Source organism: Myxocyprinus asiaticus, chromosome 10 (assembly GCF_019703515.2).
Source record: "Myxocyprinus asiaticus isolate MX2 ecotype Aquarium Trade chromosome 10, UBuf_Myxa_2, whole genome shotgun sequence".
In the NCBI taxonomy this organism is placed as follows: domain Eukaryota; kingdom Metazoa; phylum Chordata; class Actinopteri; order Cypriniformes; family Catostomidae; genus Myxocyprinus; species Myxocyprinus asiaticus.
In genome coordinates, this window is record NC_059353.1 from 43,390,591 (window position 1) to 43,408,286 (window position 17,696).

Consider the following 17,696-nt stretch of genomic DNA (forward strand, 5'->3'; position numbering starts at 1 on the left):
GGATATTTTTTATATTTTTGGATATTTGATTGTCTGTTACAAGAATACTACCAAATTGAAAATATAATGTCTACTAAGCTAGGACATCCTAAAGCACTGTGGCAAATTTTGTGGACATAACTTGAAAGCTCTAAGTGAAATTTCATTTTCATTGAATGTCTATGGTATTTTTTGGATATTTGATTGTCAGTTCTGAGTCAAAATGGGGTGAAGGACTTTGGCAAATTTGGTAGATGGAAAGCTCTTGGAGGATTTACACTGGATATATTTTGGCCTTGAGTTGGGGATTTAAAAAAAAACTAGTTCAGGATTGTACTTTGCCAAGCCACCACAGTAAAGTAAGGCACATAGAAGGGATAAGTGAGTTGCAATGTACATAACACAGCCATCAATCTGCACTTACGTAACCCATAGACTGTTCCACTAGCTGAGCCCAAACGGGCTTTCTGGGGTGCATAGAATATTTGCTAATCCTCAAGAACAGATGTCTTATTTTTGCCTTGAAATGCCTGGCTAGCTGACTGGCGAGGGGAGTGAGCCCTCCATCGGATAAGCCTAGATTGGGGCCTTGCTGTGGGAAAGGTCAGGAGCGGAGAGGAGCTGGATCCAGCAGGCCCAAGGGGAGGTAAGAGATCTGGGGGCCATACAGGAGATGGAGCAGGAGAGAGCGTCACTGTCCTACCAGCCGTGAGATCTCCATACGGGGGATGAGTGCTCCTACATTTGCTTAGATCCTCTGCCAAAAGCAGAGCATCTGGCATGGTGTCAGGGACTGGCATTAGCACACATTAGCAGTGGGGGAGACCCAGCCCTCTCCAGATTTGTCCCCCCCAGCAGGGGGATCACCAGGCAGGAGATGCTCCAACCGCTAGACGATGTGGGGAACTGAAGTGAAGATTTGGGCTTCAAATCAATACACTAGCTTTTGTTGGAATAATTGATTCCGAGCTGGCCTCATAGAATCATGTTACTATACTTACATTTTCGCAAAATGAGTTTTAGGTAGCTCGTTCAGCATATGACTTTTATCCACATTTATACACATACGTTTCGCCTTTTGCTCACACAATGCTATCTTATGACATTGAAACACTTTGACTATAGCACATGAACTGTGAAGGCCATACATTTTAACATTTGCATTACTTAACCAACTACATTTTCAAGCTTATTAAAGTGCGTCCAAGTTGCATTCTAGCTCAACTTGCAATGGAAAGGACTGCCGTACAAGTCCAACAGAACACATGAGCTGAAAGTGCATTTACAATTTTGTCTTTACTTACTCACCCTCATGACTGACTTTCTTCTGTGAACACAACAACAACAGACATTAGGCAGACTGACAGCCTTAGTCATCATTCACTTTCATTGGATAAAAAGATGCAAAGAAAGTGAATGGTGACTGAGACTAACATAATACTTAACATCTCCTTTTGTGTTCCATGGAAGAAATTAGGTTACATGGTTTGGAACAACAAGAGAGTATGATGATAAAAATTCATTTTTGGATGATCAATTCCTTATTCCATCAGTTAAAAATGGGGCACGTGTGCATTTTGTTCAATTAGAGCCATTGTTGCTCTTGGTGTATGTACAAATATATTTATTTATTTTTTGCATTTAAAATGGCAAAAATAATTTTAGAAAGAAAAGTTGGACAATAACACCTTTCCTAATATAAGCAAGAGAAGGAAAAAAACAGCAATCTGTTTTAGGTGCCTCCATTATGTCTGCATACACGTCTCTCTGGAGGCGGGTGTGACAGACAGAGAAATGAGGAAGATCCATTGGGAATATGCCGAAAAAAATCCACAAGCAGCACTCAGTGAAAGTGATACTGAAGTCGTACCTACAGCAGAGCACACAGGAACATCTGTCTACCCCAGAGGAGCCCCAGATACCTCTCACAGTGAAGTTTAAGGCTGGGAATCTTGAGGCACTTCATGATTATATTCAATTTAGATTTAGAGTCCTGATTCAATTGCAAAACCATTCTCAAAGCATCTCAATTTTTCAGCCACAGCATATGGTGGTAAGGTGATTATTAAAGGTGTGTAGTTTTTTTGTAAATATATATTTCAATGTAAATATACATCTACAGAGAGAGCTATAAGCAGAGATGGGACACTTCTATTAAAATGAATAGGATAAATTGGAACGCCAGGCGCTCAACGGATGTAGAAAGGAAGTCCCGCCTTACAGGTAAAAGAGCCAATCACCTTTTAGATATAGACATCGCTTGTCAATGAACTTGAGAATGCTCATGCGCATTAGTGGGGAAATTTTCATTTTTTTGTGTAATCTGAGGTAAAGAAGCACAATTTGTGATACCAGTGTTGTCAGATTTTACTGCTGATTTGAAATATGCTCTTTGATCATATCTTGACCAACCATTTTGGAGATTTCTGTCTTTTCCCATTCACATAGATAGGAGCTGCACTTTCATGACTGGAAATAGCTTACCAGGACCATTCCAAAGATGGCCACTAATGGACTGACTTGCAAGAAAGACTTTGTTATAAGAAAACAATTCATAGTTTAATAAACACAGTGACTCTGTGGTAAGTTCATAACATTGTTCTGAATTTGAATCACTCTTTCTTTCATGGAACACAAAAGGAGATGTTAGGCAGAATGTTAGGGACTGACAGCCTCAGTCTTCATTCACTTTCACTGCATCTTTTTGTCCATACATTGAAAGTGAATGGTGACTAAAGCTGTCAGTCCCTAACATTCTGCCTAATATCATTCTTTGTGTTCCATGGAAGATAGCAAGCAGTCATGGTGAGTAAATAATGACAGAATTTTCTTTATTAGTCTTTTCTTCTTTATTAGTCTTTTTTGTCTTTATATAAAATAGGATCAAAGTACGATCCTCTAACCTGCATGTATACAAGCCATAAACAGAGTTTGGACTGGACAGCAAGTCTCCCAGCTCAAGTAAGAGAGGCCTAGTCAATAAGATACACAGGCTGATCCGTTTCCAAGGAGCCAAGAGAAAAGACTCGCCAATGATACGCAGATTGATTTAATGAAAAACCTGTTAATGTGTAACATTATCCACTCCACCATCAAGCTATTGTACATCAGCTCATGTAAATGCTGCACAACCTCGGCCAAAGGCACAACTTCCTTCAAATGCCAAACGCATTCTTAAAATTGCGTTCCGAGGGAGCTTTGCATCCCCCTATAATCTTGTTAAACAACTCAAAGCAATTTCAATTTCATGCGGAGCAAACAATAGGAACTCTCGTGCTTTATTCCAAATGCACATATGAATTCAGATGGCTCACAAAAGCCCTCGAAGGAATGAGATGGACCTAATGGTTGACCCTTGAGTTCTCTTCTCATTCTGTTTGTCTTTTCTCCTCCCTCTACCACTACAACAATAAAGTTGAGCTTGACGCAGGAGTGTGACCACGGGCTTTGACAAGAGCACCAAGAGCACATTATGTGTCCGGAGCGGAGCGCGGAGGGCTTCTAGGGCTTGATTGACCTGCCCAGACTAATCTTTCAAAAGAGGGTTTAAGGAGACAAGGAGGCTATTCCAGTTAAACCGAAGTAGACTCTGTACTTTGTAGTACAGGTGCTGCTATTGTTGCCAGCCTTCTCCCCACGCGTTTGGTCTGTGGCCTGGTCCGACTGCTCGCTCTCTGACCGCAGAGTTTAATCTGTCAGCTGGACGGCCACACCTCATGTGTCACCACACATCACATGGCTTGTCAAAAAACACGGCAATGTTGCGTACGGCATTCAAGGCTCACCTTGAATGAAATCACACCAGGGATTGAAAGTCTGAGGTTTTTTCGGGACCGTTCACCTTTTGTGCTGAGTGTCAGCTGGGACACACCCTCCATTGTGCCACATTATTACGGACTCCCTGGGAAACACCAGGCGATGATCAACTGGGCTGCTGTAACAGGTGAGCACCCCTGTAATCCAGCATGCCCACTCTCCCCCTCAGGGCGAATAATTAGGCAGCACTCCCTTGACAGCTAATAAAATAACAGAGATAATCCACCTATGGAAAACATGCGTCTGTGCATGGGTGTGTGTGTGTGTGTGTGCATTCATGTGAGAGCATGTACATTGGATGCTGGGGGTGGGGTGGAGGGTTTGATGACCAAACAAATTGTAAAGCTTTTATAACAGCTGTGAGAGCTTGTAAAGGTATAATTTCAGTAGGTTGTCATGCACTGTGTTATGGCAAAAGGAATGCATTTCTCTAGGAAGCTAATGTAGAGTCTTAATGAACGATTAAGGCCCTTTTAACACATCTGAGAGTGTAAGTCTGGGTGGTTTTTACACCACAATTAAATCCTTGTCACATTTCCATTCACAAGTAAATAGTGGGGTAAACTTCTATAGTGGTAAATGTGGCAAATATTATTTTTTTGTATTCCCATTTGATGTAACAGCAAAAGAAAAAATACACTATTACGTTTCCATGGCTTTCCAAATTAAGAAACAATATACGGTATTACGATAGTCAGGTGAAAGAAAACTGCCACATTTAATGTCACTCCCTCAGCAACTGTATTTACATTTAATAATTTAGCAGATTCTTTTATCCAAAGCAACTTACAAATGAGGAACATAGCAAGCAATTTGTCATACAAAGTTCAACAACATCTACAGTGTTGTACTGCCAAGCTCTCAAGGCGGCTGGAGTAGTATAGGTGCTAAAGCAGAAGAAAGAGTGTAGAAGTGTATAGATAGAAGTGTGTGTATATATATATATATATATATATATATATATATATATATATATATATATATATATATATATATATATACTTGACTTGCACTTACTGTACACACACACACACACACACACACACACACACACACACACATATATATATATATATATATAGTGTGTGTGTGTGTGTGTGTATGTGTGTGTGTGTGTGTGTGTGTGTGTGTGTATACAGTAAGTGCAAGTTAAGTTCAATAGTAAGTGCAATTAGTGTGGATTGGTTAAGTGCTCACGGAACAGATGTGTTTTCAGCTGGTTCTTGAATGTTGAGATGGTATCAGCAGATTGTGTGGATGTTGGAAACTCATTCAACCACAGTGGAACAGAACAAGTGAAAGATCATGAAATAGATTTTGAGCCTCTTTGTGATGGGACCACCAGGTGCCGCTCATTCATAGATCGCAGAGAGTAAGTTGGAGCATAGACCTGTAGAAGTGAATTGAAGTAAGAGGGTGCGGTTCAAGTCAAAGCCTTGAATGTGATGCAGGCAGCTACAGGTAGCCAGTAAAGTGAAATCAAGAGTGGGGTGACATGAGCCCTTTTTGGCTGATTGAAGACCAGATGCACTGCTGCATTCTGGACCATTTGCTGTGGCTTAATTGTGTTAGCTGGGAGGCCAGCCAACAAAGCATTACAGAAGTCCAGTCTTGAAATTACCAGAGCTTGGACCAGGGAGATGTACAGCATATTCAGACAGAAAAGGTCTGATTTTCCTGATGTTTTAGAGCGCAAATCTGCAAGACTGGGTGGTTGATGAGATGTGGGCGGTAAAATTAAGCTGGTCATCTACCACCACTCCCAGGATCCGAGCTGTTCTGGCTGGTGTTAGTGTAGTTGAACCAAGATGAATAGTGAGGTTGTGGTCAACAGATGGGTTGGCTGGGATCACAAGAAGTTCTGTCTTGGAAAGGTTGAGCTGAAGGTGGCGTTTCTTCATCCAGGCTGAAATGTCCAAGAGGCAGCCAGAGATACGAACTGAGAAAGTAGGGTCATCAGGCTGGAACGACAGGTAGAGCTGTGTGTCATCTGTGTAGCAGTGGTAGGGAAAGCCATGTGCCTCAATGATCGGTCTGTGTGATGTTGTGTTAAATGAGAAGAGAAGGGGTCCAAGCACTGATCCTCGAGGAACACCAGTAGTCAGCTGGTGTGACTTGGACACCTCTCCTCTCCAGGAGACCTTGAAAGATCTGCCAATGAGGTATAATTCAACCCATCCAAGTGCAGTTCCTGTGATGCCCAGGTCGGAGAGGGTGGACAGGAGAATCTTGTGGTTCACTGTGTTGAAATCAGCAGGCAAGTCAAGGAGGATGAGGACGGATGATTTAGAGTTAGCTCTTGCCAGTCGCAGGGTTTCAGCTACTGACAAGAGGGCAGTCTCTGTTGAGTGTCCTTTTTTGAAGCCAGACTTATGTCTGTCAAGAAAAAAGCAGACAACTGGTTGAATACGACCCTCTCAATAGTTTTAGATAGGAAAGGTAGGAGAGAGATTGGTCTGTAGTTGTCAACTACTGTCAGGTTATGTGTTGGTTTTTTGAGCAGTGGGGTTACTCAAGCCTGCTTTAATGTATTGGGTAATTTTCCTGTTGTGAGAGATGTGTTGATAATGTGTGTGAGTGCGGGTAAGATTGATGGAGAGGCAGCTTGCATAACGTGAGGGGATAGGGTCAAGTGGACAGGTGACAGGATGGTTAGAAGAAGCACTTTGGAGACCTCAGTCTCAGAGAGAGGGGAGAAAGAGGAGAACAGATGATGGCATGTTGAAAGAGAGTGGCTGTGGGTGTTAGGTGTAGAAAACTGGCTGCTGATGCTCGCTACATTGTCAGTACAAAATGTGGCAAAGTCATCAGCAGTCAGAGAAGTAGTAGTATGTAGTGGAGGAGGATAGAGAAGAGATGTGAAAGTTGAAAATAGATTATGTGAATCTGAAGTGTTACTGATTTTATTCTAGCAATAATCAATTTTAGCACTGGAAACGCTGGTGGAAAAAGAGGAGAGAAGGGATTGATACTTGCTCAGGTCCACAGGGTCTTTTGACTTTCTCTCGCCACTTTCTCTCCACAGCCCTCAGCTCGGTGCAGTGTTCACGAAGTGTCTCTGACAGCCAGGGGCTGAAGGGTGTGGCACCTGCTGGCCTGGAGGTAAGAGGGCAGACACTATAAAGACAAGAAGTTAATGCTGAGCAAAGAGCATTTGTAGCTTCATTTAAATCAAGTGAAGATAAATGGTTAGTGGAGGGAAGGGATCCAGAGACTATGTAAGAGAAGCGAGTGGTTGGCCAGGTTCAATAACCCTGGCAGAAAATATATAAGCATTATAGCAGGTAAGCTATTTTGCCAAACAGTTAAACATCCATAACAACTGCTGTCCTGTCACTGCTGATACTGCTGTTGCTTCCTTAGTGGCACACGCATGACATAGTATTTGGTCCTTTTCTGTGCTTACGGACATGATGTAAACACAAGAATGAATATCGTAAATATGGTAATCTTGGATGGATGAATGGATGTTGGATGCAGTTCAGGGTAGGATAAAGTTCATCTCTGTGAAAAAGAAAGCATGTAATACTCAAAAGAGTTTGTGCGTGTACGTGAGTATGTGTGTGTTTGTGTGTTTGTGTGTCTGTGTGAGTCTGTGTTAGTGCACATGTGTGTGTATGTGTGTGTGCACAGATCCGAGGCCTTTATGTGTGCTTGCAAACATATGTGAACACCAACATGTAAGAAAGCATGTAATTCTCAAAGAGTTTGTGCGTATACGTGAGCATGTGTGTGTTTGTGTGTGCGTGCGCATGTGTGTGTGTGTGTGTGTGTGTGTGTGTGTGTGTTAGTGCACATGTGTGTGTGGTAATGTTTGATGGATGAATGGATGTTGGATGCAGTTCAGGGAAGGATAAATTTCATCTCTGTGAAAAAGAAAACATGTAATACTCAAAAGAGTTTGTGCGTGTACGTGAGCATGCGCGCGTGTGTGTGCATGCGCGCGTGTGTGTTAGTGTGCATATGTGTGTATATGTGTGCGTGCACAGGTCCGAGGCCTTTATATTTGCAAGCACACATGCACATACAGTATGTGAACATGAACATGATGAACATGCTCCTGAACACCTGAGTCCCCCTTGCGCAGAACTTGGACACGTGGCTTGCGTTTTCCAATCCGTCGCGATGGCTGGTCCGGACCGTCCGACTTGGCTACGCGATTCACTTCGCCGGGCGTCCGCCCAGGTTCAGCGGTGTCCACTTCACCTCCTACGGAAGGGCGTGATAGAACCTGTCCCTCCAGCCGAGATGAAGAAGGGGTTTTACAGCCCCTACTTCATCGTACCGAAAAAAGGCGGTGGGTTGCGGCCAATCTTGGACCTGTGAGTACGGAACTAGGCTTTACACAGACTCCCGTTCAAGATGCTGATGCAAAAATGCATTCTGGCGAGCGTCTGGCATCAAGATTGGTTCGTGACGGTAGACCTGAAGGATGCGTACTTCAACGTCTCGATCCTTCCTCAACACAGACCCTTCCTGCGGTTTGTGTCCGAGAGTCAGGCGTATCAGTACAAAGTCCTCCCTTTCGGCCGGTCCCTGTCTCCTCGCATCTTTATGAAGGTCGCAGAGGCTGCCCTTGCCCCATTAACGGAGGTGGGCATCCGCATTCTCAAATATCTCGACGACTGGCTAATCCTAGCTCATTCTCAAGACATGTTGTGCGCACACAGGGACCTGGTGCTCTCACACCTCAGCCGACTAGGGCTTTCGGGTCAACTGGGAAAAGAGCAAGCTCCTCCCGGTTCAGAGCATCTCTTTTCTCAGTTTGGAGTTGGACTCAGTCTCCTTGATGGCGTGCCTTACTAACGAGCACGCCCAGTCGGTGCTGGCCTGTTTGAAGGCGTTCAAACAGAAAACAGCGGTTCCACTGAAACTTTTTCAGAGGCTCCTGGGGCATATGGCATCCTCGGCGGTGGCCACCCTGCTAGGGTTGATGCATATGAGGCTGCTTCAGCACTGGCTCCAGACTCGAGTCCCGAGATGGGCATGGTGCCACGGGACACATCGTGTGGTCATCACGCCAGTCTGTCTCCGTCTTTTCAGCCCTTGGACCGACCTCTCATTTCCACGGGCAGGTGTTCCTCTAGGATTGGTCTCCAGGCGCATCGTGGTCACAACAGACGCCTCCAAAATGGGCTGGGGCACCGTTTACAATGGGCACACAGCCGCCGGCCTCTGGACGGGTCCGCGACTGCATTGGCACATCAACTGCCTTGAGTTGTTGGCAATTCTGCTCGCCCTGCAGAGGTTTCGGCCGTTGATCCAGGGCAAGCACATGTTAGTTCAGACAGACAACACAACAATGGTAGTATATGTCAACCACCAAGGCGGTCTGCGTTCTTGTTGTATATCACAACTCGCCCACCGTCTCCTCCTCTGGAATCAGCAGCACTTCAAGTCGCTGCAAGCCACTCACATCCCGGGCAACCTCAACACTACAGCGGACGCGCTGTCACGACAGGTTACCCTCAGGGGAGAGTGGAGACTCCACCCTCAGGTGGTCCAGCTGATTTGGAGTCGATTCGACAGGCACAGGTGCACCCGTTCGCCTCCCAAGAATCCTCCCCACTGCCCACTCTGGTACGCCCTGACCGAGGCCCCTCGGCATAAACGCGCTGGCACACAGCTGGCCCCCTGGCATGCGCAAATATATGTTTTCCCCCAGTGAGCCTACTTGCACAGACCCTGTGCAAGGTCAGGGAGGACGAGGAGCAGGTCGTCCTGGTAGCACCCTACTGGCACCGCCCAGGCATGGTTCTCGGACCACACGCTCCTCGCGACAGCCTCCCACCCCCCCCCCCCCGGCAAATTCCCCTGAGGAAGGATCTTCTTTCTCAGGGACGGGGCACCATCTGGCAGCTGCGACCAGACCTCTGGAATCTCCATGTCTGGCCCCTGGATGGGACGCGGTGGTAGACACGATCACTCAGGCTAGGGCCCCCTCTACGAGGTGCCTGTATGCATTTAGGTGGCGTCTGTTCGCTAAGTTGTGTTCTTCCCATCAGGAAGACCCCCAGAGATGCGCAGTTGGATCAGTGCTTTCCTTCCTGCAGGAGAGGTTGGAAGGGAGGCTGTCCCCTTCCACCTTGAAGGTGTATGTTGCCGCCATAGCAGCACACCACGACGCAGTCAACGGTAAGTCCTTAGGGAAGCACGACCTGATCATCAGGTTCCTAAGAGGCGCCAGGAGGCTGAATCCATCCAGACCATGCCTCGTTCCCTCATCGGACCTCTCTGTAGTTCTTCAGGGTCTACAGAGAGCCCCCTTTGAGCCTTTGCAGTCAGCCAAGCTTAAGGCACTCTCCTTGAAGACTGCCCTCCTGACTGCGCTCACTTCCATCAAGAGGGTAGGTGACCTGCAAGCGTCCTCTGTCAGCGAAACGTGCCTGGAGTTCGGTCCAGGTTACTCTCACGTGATCCTGAGACCCCGACTGGGCTATGTGCCCAAGGTTCCCACCACCCCTTTAGGGACCAGGTGGTGAACCTGCAAGCGCTGCCCCAGGAGGAGGCAGACCCAGCCCTGTCGTAGCTGTGTCCAGTGCGCGCTTTACACATCGATTTGGATCGGACGCAGAGCTTTAGAATCTCTGAGCAACTCTTTGTCTGCTTTGGTGCACAGCGGAAAGGAAGCGCTGTCTCCAAGCGGAGGATCGCCCACTGGCTCATTGATGCCATAACTATGGCATATGTCGCCCAGGACATGCCGCCCACGGTAGGGCTACAAGCCCATTCTACCAGGGGTGTAGTGGCTCCCTGGGCCCTGGCCAGGGGTGCCTCTCTAACAGACATTTTCAGAGCAGCAGGCTGGGCAACACCCAACACCTGTGCAAGGTTCTACAACCTCCGGGTGGAACCGGTTTCGTCCCAGGTAGTGGCACGCAACACAAGCGGATAAGCCCGGGATAGCTGGCCGGGTGTATCTCATGCACATAGCGCCTTCCACCTCCCTTGGAGCTGAAGATGTGCGCCATTAATTCCCAGTAGTGTTCACAAACTTTGTTCCCTGATTGACTTCCTCCGAGCCCTGTGGCAGTTGAGTTTTCGGAGAGACTCGCTGCCGGCCCAGTACACGTGCTAACTAAGAGTCCTGTTCTGTGGTAGGTGCTCTGCATGTGGCGGTTCCCTGTAAGGCTAACCCCATGCGATATATATCTTCCGCTAGTTCGTTTCCCTGTTGGCAAACTGCGTCTTCCTTGGGCAGAGCCCCTCTGCCCCAGTCTCCATGTTTGTAGTAACTCCTCCCCCATTGGGCAGGATCTACCTTGAATACTCTCCACATGGTTGGAAAGACCATGTGACGTGTTCTTCCACTTAAATATCCCCCCCTCTCTTTGGGCGAGGTGTGGTCTCCGTGGTGTCTTCCCCTTGGGAGGGACACCCCCCGACTAGACTTGGTGGCCCAGTCGGATAATCCCCCTTCTTTTTTAGGGAGTGGAAAAAGAGAAGGGGAAAAGAGGCCACGACTGGGTTAAGCCTGTCTCTATCTTTTGGGTAGTCGACTTGTCCCCAAAAAGGGCCGTTCGACACTCAGAACTATGTTGGGGAGGTTGTGTGTCGATCTGGTGTGCTGGCTTTGAGGCACACAGTACCCACCACACACCACCAGTTCACGTAACACAGTTCAGCCAATTGTGCCGTTTCGTATAGGGACCCCTAGTGTCACTACATCGACACAACGTCGAGTGAGTGACAGATAGGGAACGTCATGGTTACTGATGGAGGGAACGAGACGTTGTGTCCCTCCTGCCACAATGCTGAACTACCCGCTGAAATGGCCGGACCTTATATCGGCTCCTCAGCATAAAACCTGAATGAGTGGTTGCATACCAGCTCCTTTTATACCCTTATGTCCGGGGGAGTGGCATGCAAATACCACTCGCCAATTTTCATCGGCCTTTTATCAAAGACCAGAGGTGTCTCGGGCTCCCAAGAGTGACCCCTAGTGTCACTACATCGACACAACGTCTCGTTCCCTCCATCAGGGAACTGAGGTTACACAAGTAACCATGACGATACCCTGTGTGAGCAAAGTCAGTAAGTTTTAGTCCAATAGGATAACATTAACTAGCATTTTCAGGCAAAAGATAATCCTCTTCAGGTCAAAATGACCGGAACACAACATGAAGGTTAACGAAAAGTGTTACCATAGTTTTTGCCAATTAATTGCCGCTGATAGTTACATTTGAAGTATCTGTTATCTGCAGTGAAGTATAAACAATCAATAACAATCACTAATCATAATCATTATCCATCATTAAATAGTATTCATCCACATTTATCCATATTTTTATCCTCACTTTAATGCATATTTTGTTATGTTGTTTATTATTTGAATAATAATAAAAAAAAATATAAAACATCATCTGACCATCTGATGCCGAACGTATTCATTTGTTATGAAAAATCTTATATTTTGGTTCCAATTAAAAATTTAAAATAACCAAATGAGATGAAGTGCCTTTTATTTATTTATATTGTATTTACCTGTAATTCACTGGTTTATCCAAAAATAGACATCACCATATGGTTATTTATTAAATAAATAAATTGTTACATTTACAGCATAATAATGAACTATATCATGATATATACCATTACTGTGACATAAAATTACTCATACCAAAGATTTTGGTCAGACTGCCCACTGCTATGAAACAGACAGGGTGATGGAGATAGAGAGCTAAAGAAAGATAAATAATAACAGAAGATCAAAATAAGGACCATAGACTAAATCTACAAGGTCTATACTGTGTTGTTTTGTTCAATATATTGAATACCACAAGAATCTCATTCTTGTGTAGAAATGTTTCACCCCACAGCACTAAATAAGCATGTCCCCTCTCCTTCGGGCTCCCTCAAGGCATCTTCTTTAATTATGTTAATTAATTCATGTTTTGCCCAAAGTACAGGCAGCCCTCACTTACAATTACCCACAAAAAGCCAGCATTTCAATCTTTAATGGGCTACAGGACAGATGACCCCAAAAACACTTTTCTGTGAAGACGTTTCTGTGGTATATCTGCGGAGAAACAGCAAGGATTGCACGTACTGATGTGGGCGAAGGGTTTGATCATATAAAGTTGTGAGACCTGATACAATCCCCCCCTAATTCCCAGTGAGTAATGCACCTCCTGAGCACTGCTGTTACATCACCTCTTATTCAGTGCTGTAACTGAAATTCCAGGGATTAACGGGCATTGTGTTAATACAGCATTATGACTAGGGCCTCATCACACAAAAACACTTTCCAGAGATTTTCCCTGCACTATTATCTAGTCTCAAACTCATATCTCATGTCCAATAAACTCATATATCATGTCTAATCTGGTATTAAATACAACATACTACTTGTATTGTGTGCGCTATTTATGTGTGATGCACTATGGACAAAGAGGGATTTCTGAAATTGAAATTTCAGTCTAATTGTGACGCTAGATTAAATCGGTGATATTGTGCAGAGTTGCTTTCTCTGCAGTCTGGGATTAACAGAGATTACACATGCTGATTTTCACAAAGACAGCAGCTGAACACTCAACACGCATTTAGCTGACAAAGGATCTTTCATTGCTTATGAAAGATGCAATATTTTTGTAGTTCCTCAGAAGAGTCTTAAGGTGCAGTCAAAAGAGGTTTGAAGGATGTGTAATTACTTCAGACCCTGTAATGAATATTGGTAACAGGATATTATGTCATGGTCTAGGGCTTCTAAAACTATATCTCCTATAGTGCAAATAACCACGTTTTTTGGCAGAAGTCATGGTGTTACTCCAGTAATATGGTGTTAATATAGTAACCCTGTTTAATTTTGTGGTTACTATGATTTTACTACAAAATACCATGGTGATAATATGGTTACTGTAGTAAAACCACAGTTAATTTTTCAAGTTCAGGGTTAGGTTAAGGTGAAGGGGTTGGTGTAGGGACTCTAAATGAACACAATAAACATTCTGCTGTGTTTGCTCTATACTGTACGTTAATATTTAATTAGGGGTGCAAATAGTATCTGCCACTATTTGCACCAGATTGCAAATAGCATTTATTATGAATTCGCAGAATTTTCAATAGAAGAAAGGCTAAATGTATTTGCATGCATTGCAAAAAAACACATTCAAAGCCAAAGATTTCATGAATTTGATGAATTCACGCCTCAGTTGGACATATTTAATGACACTGTTTAAATTAAGGAGACTTTTTAAGCGTTATTGATGTCACCATCTTTGATATTCGCTATAGCTAATGTAACTATGGTTACAGGTGTTATTTACGGGTATCACGAGAATTGAAAAGGGGCTTCATACAAACAGTATTTGAGCCGCTGCTGTAAATGGTTGCATGGACAGGACAATCGGAAAGTCACATCTGTTAATAAATATGGATATCCACCCCAAACACTAACTGAACTTAGGGGCCATTCAGACCAAATATATTTTCACTCCAAAAAAACTAGAATGAAATAAAATGCAGGTGTCTCCAGAGGCATTTTTAAAAGTTGAAGTTCTTTAACTTGACACTGAAAACACAGCGAGACATGGTGCAATGGTCAAATATGTCCATCTAGTGCATGTTTACATATAAAAAACTACTTAAATACAGTACTGACGGATGCAAAAATGCTTCTTAGGCTAAAAAACAAGTCTTTTCTGCCTCCCACTATTAAATCCTTTCCTGCCCTCTTTCCATCCCTCCTCCCAAACCGGTCTTGAGACCTGGAGAAGGAAGAGTTCTGATGCATTTGGAAGGACACCTGTCTCCCGTGCAGCACAGCGAAGCGCTAGGCAGGCCGCTGGCCTGTCTTGGCAGTGAATGTTATCAAGAGGGGGACAGATAATTACAAACTCCAGGGAGGCCATAGGACCAACCTGTTCCTCCAGTCTGATCCAGCAGGTCCTTGTGGCCAACACCACCTCTTTCAAGACCCCCCTCCAACCCCCCCCTTCAGATACGCCACAAAATGATATGGTCATCACACAAAGGAGACAGTGCCTCATAGTTTTCTTAATGCAGTCTGTGAAGTTTATTCATAAAACTGGTGCTTTTTGTGTGAAGCCAGAATGTTGCTGACACAGCTAGAACTAAATTTTGCTCACTTTTGAAGGTCTGATGGATACTTGAAAAATAATTTACTTATGATACACTAGTTCTGTTCTAAAACCTTGTGAGCTGGCTTCTAAGGACACAAACCATCTGAAATGGAACCTCATAAGTGGCCAATTTGGAAAAGTGTACAGCAACTCAGTGCATCATACAAGTCGCACTTCTTATGCAAAATGCACAGAAGATTCGACTCAAAATTGATTTCAATTGAGTTTGGCATTAGCATATTCCTAAGCTACAAACATGTTACTCTTAATAAGCGTAAAAATGCATAGCGCACACAAATATTGGGCAAAATAGTCAATTTTTAATTAGATTGACTTATTTTTATTGATAGTATTTCCAAGCTGTAGATTTGTTTATTGAGCTTGTCGCAATGCAAATTAGGATTGACTTCAAGAAGGATGCATGTGATTTTGTCTGAGATTTGGGCCAACAATAAAGTAAAATTATTCTGCCTGCCTTTTGCAACATTCTTTGTATATGTAGCATGCTTATGATGCCTTAAAATGGTGGCTAACTATGTTTTGGAACAGAACCACTGTCTCTGATTCATTACCAGGCTTGGCAAGCTCTTTATTATGCCCTTTTATCTTTATTCAATAAATATAAGCAAACACAATAAAATATAAAGTGAACCAAGTTACTGTTTGCACAGTGTGAACCATAAAAATCACTGAAGCTCTCTAGAAAATACTTCTATAAAGCTTCATGTTTCATGCTTGATTGGACATTATTTTTTTACTTCAGAACGTACCGTTAAGGATCTCATTGATGGTTTTGAACCAGATCTCATAGTGGTCCACTCTCAGGTTGTTGAGATGGTTGGCATGGTCCTTTAGTTTAAGCCCTTACCTCTTGCACTGGAGAAGTGTGATGGCCAGCAGTGTAACCCCCGTCTGCTCCCTGCAGAGCGTCTCCGTTTTACCTTCACAGCAAACACGTCCTTGAGCTCCATATATTTTTCTTGCTTCTTCACATCACGATCAGCTAAAGCAAACACACAGAAGACATTTAGAAGGGTCATATAACACATTTATAAATACATCATAAAACATCATTTTATTTCTTTCCTACTTTGCCCACTTAAAAAATAAGGGGGTTTTGAGCTAAAAACAGTCATAATTTAGTTTTCCATGAGAGTTTTCCACCCTCTCTCAGACCTTTAGACCAACTGTCCTTTTTTGCTACAGTGCCTTTAAGTCTATGTACTGTAAATGCCATCTTTGCATATAAAATGAGATACAGCGCTTTGATGCATTTATTTGCAAGCTGTGGATTTGCTGTTGGGTCCAGTATAGTTTCAACTTGCCCATCTTTCAACAGCCTCTTTGCAAGGCCTGCATTACACTGTGACCACTAAACAAAACAATCCATGCGGATTGTTAGTGAGGTTAGTGGAGTTGGTGAAGGATAACAATATTTTTGAGAAATTTCAGTCAGGATTTGGAGAAAATCACAGTACAGAAACTGCCCATCTTAGGGTGACAAAAGACTTATTGATGGCAGAGGATCCTGGAGAGTGATCCATTTTAGTGTTGCATGATTTAACTGCATCGTGCGATACAGTTGATAATTCAGTTTTAATTGATACATTGAAGAAATGCGTGGGAATATCTGGGGTGGCTTTATACTGCTTTTTTCCCCCTACTTGTTGAATAGGAAATTTGTAGTGTATGTTGAAGATTGTGGTGTTCCGCAAGGGTCCGTGTTAGGGCCAATTTTGTTTTCTCTATATAAGTTACTGCTTGGTTCAGTGATTTGAAAAAACAATATACATTTTCATTGCTATGCAGGTGACCTACAGCTGTATTTGTTGTTGAATCCCAATGAACTGACTAATTTAAATGTTCTTCAAGTGTGAATAGCAGACATAAAAAAAAAAAAATGGATGGCATGTTATTAATTTTTTCCAGGTAAATACTGATAAAACAGAGGTTGTTATAATCGGTCATGGTTTTAAAAAAAAATGTCAGATTGAGTCAGCAGCTAAACAGGTGGTCCCACATACTTAGCAGGTGGTGAGAAATTTGGATGTCTATTTTGATACAAATTTACATTTTGAATATGATGTCAGGAAGTTAGTTTAGTCTTGTTTTTATCAGTTAAGGTACATTTTCAAGGTGATACATGTTTTGAGTTTTAGGGATACAGAGAAGCTTATACATACTTTTATTTCATATCACCATGGTTACTGTAATGCCCCATTTTCAACTTTAAATCAATGCACTTTAGTGCAAAATGCTGCAGCTAGACTTTTGACACAAACTAGGTCTACAGTTGAAGTCAGAAGTTTACATACACTTAGGTTGAAATCATTAAAACTCATTTTTTAACCACTCCACAGATTTAATATTAGCAAACTTTAGTTTTGGCAAGTCGTTTAGGACATCTACTTTGCATGTGACCAGTGGGTGAAATTTACATACACTAAGTTAACTTTGCCTTTAAGCAGCTTGAAAAATTCCAGAAAATGATATCAAGCCTTTAGACATTTAGCCAATTAGCTGCTCATAGGCTAATTGGATTCAATTTGAGGTGTACCTGTGGATGTATTTTAAGGCCTAACTTCAAACTCAGTGCCTCTTTGCTTGACATCATGGGGAAATCAAAAGAAATCAGCCAACACCTCAGAATTGTGGACCTCCATAAGTTTGGCTCATCCTTGGGAGCAATTTCCAAATGCCTGAAGGTACCACATTCATCTGTACAAACAACAGCACGCAAGTATAAACACCATGGGACCACACAGCCATCATACCACTCAAGAAGGAGACGCATTCTGTCTCCTAGAGATCAACGTAGTT

At 43.5% G+C, this 17,696-nt stretch overlaps 1 pseudogene; it reads right to left on the reverse strand.

Moving 5' to 3' along the window:
• LOC127447600 (ceramide kinase-like protein) overlaps positions 1-17,696 on the reverse strand; it is a 72,839-nt pseudogene that overhangs the window by 44,778 nt on the left and 10,365 nt on the right.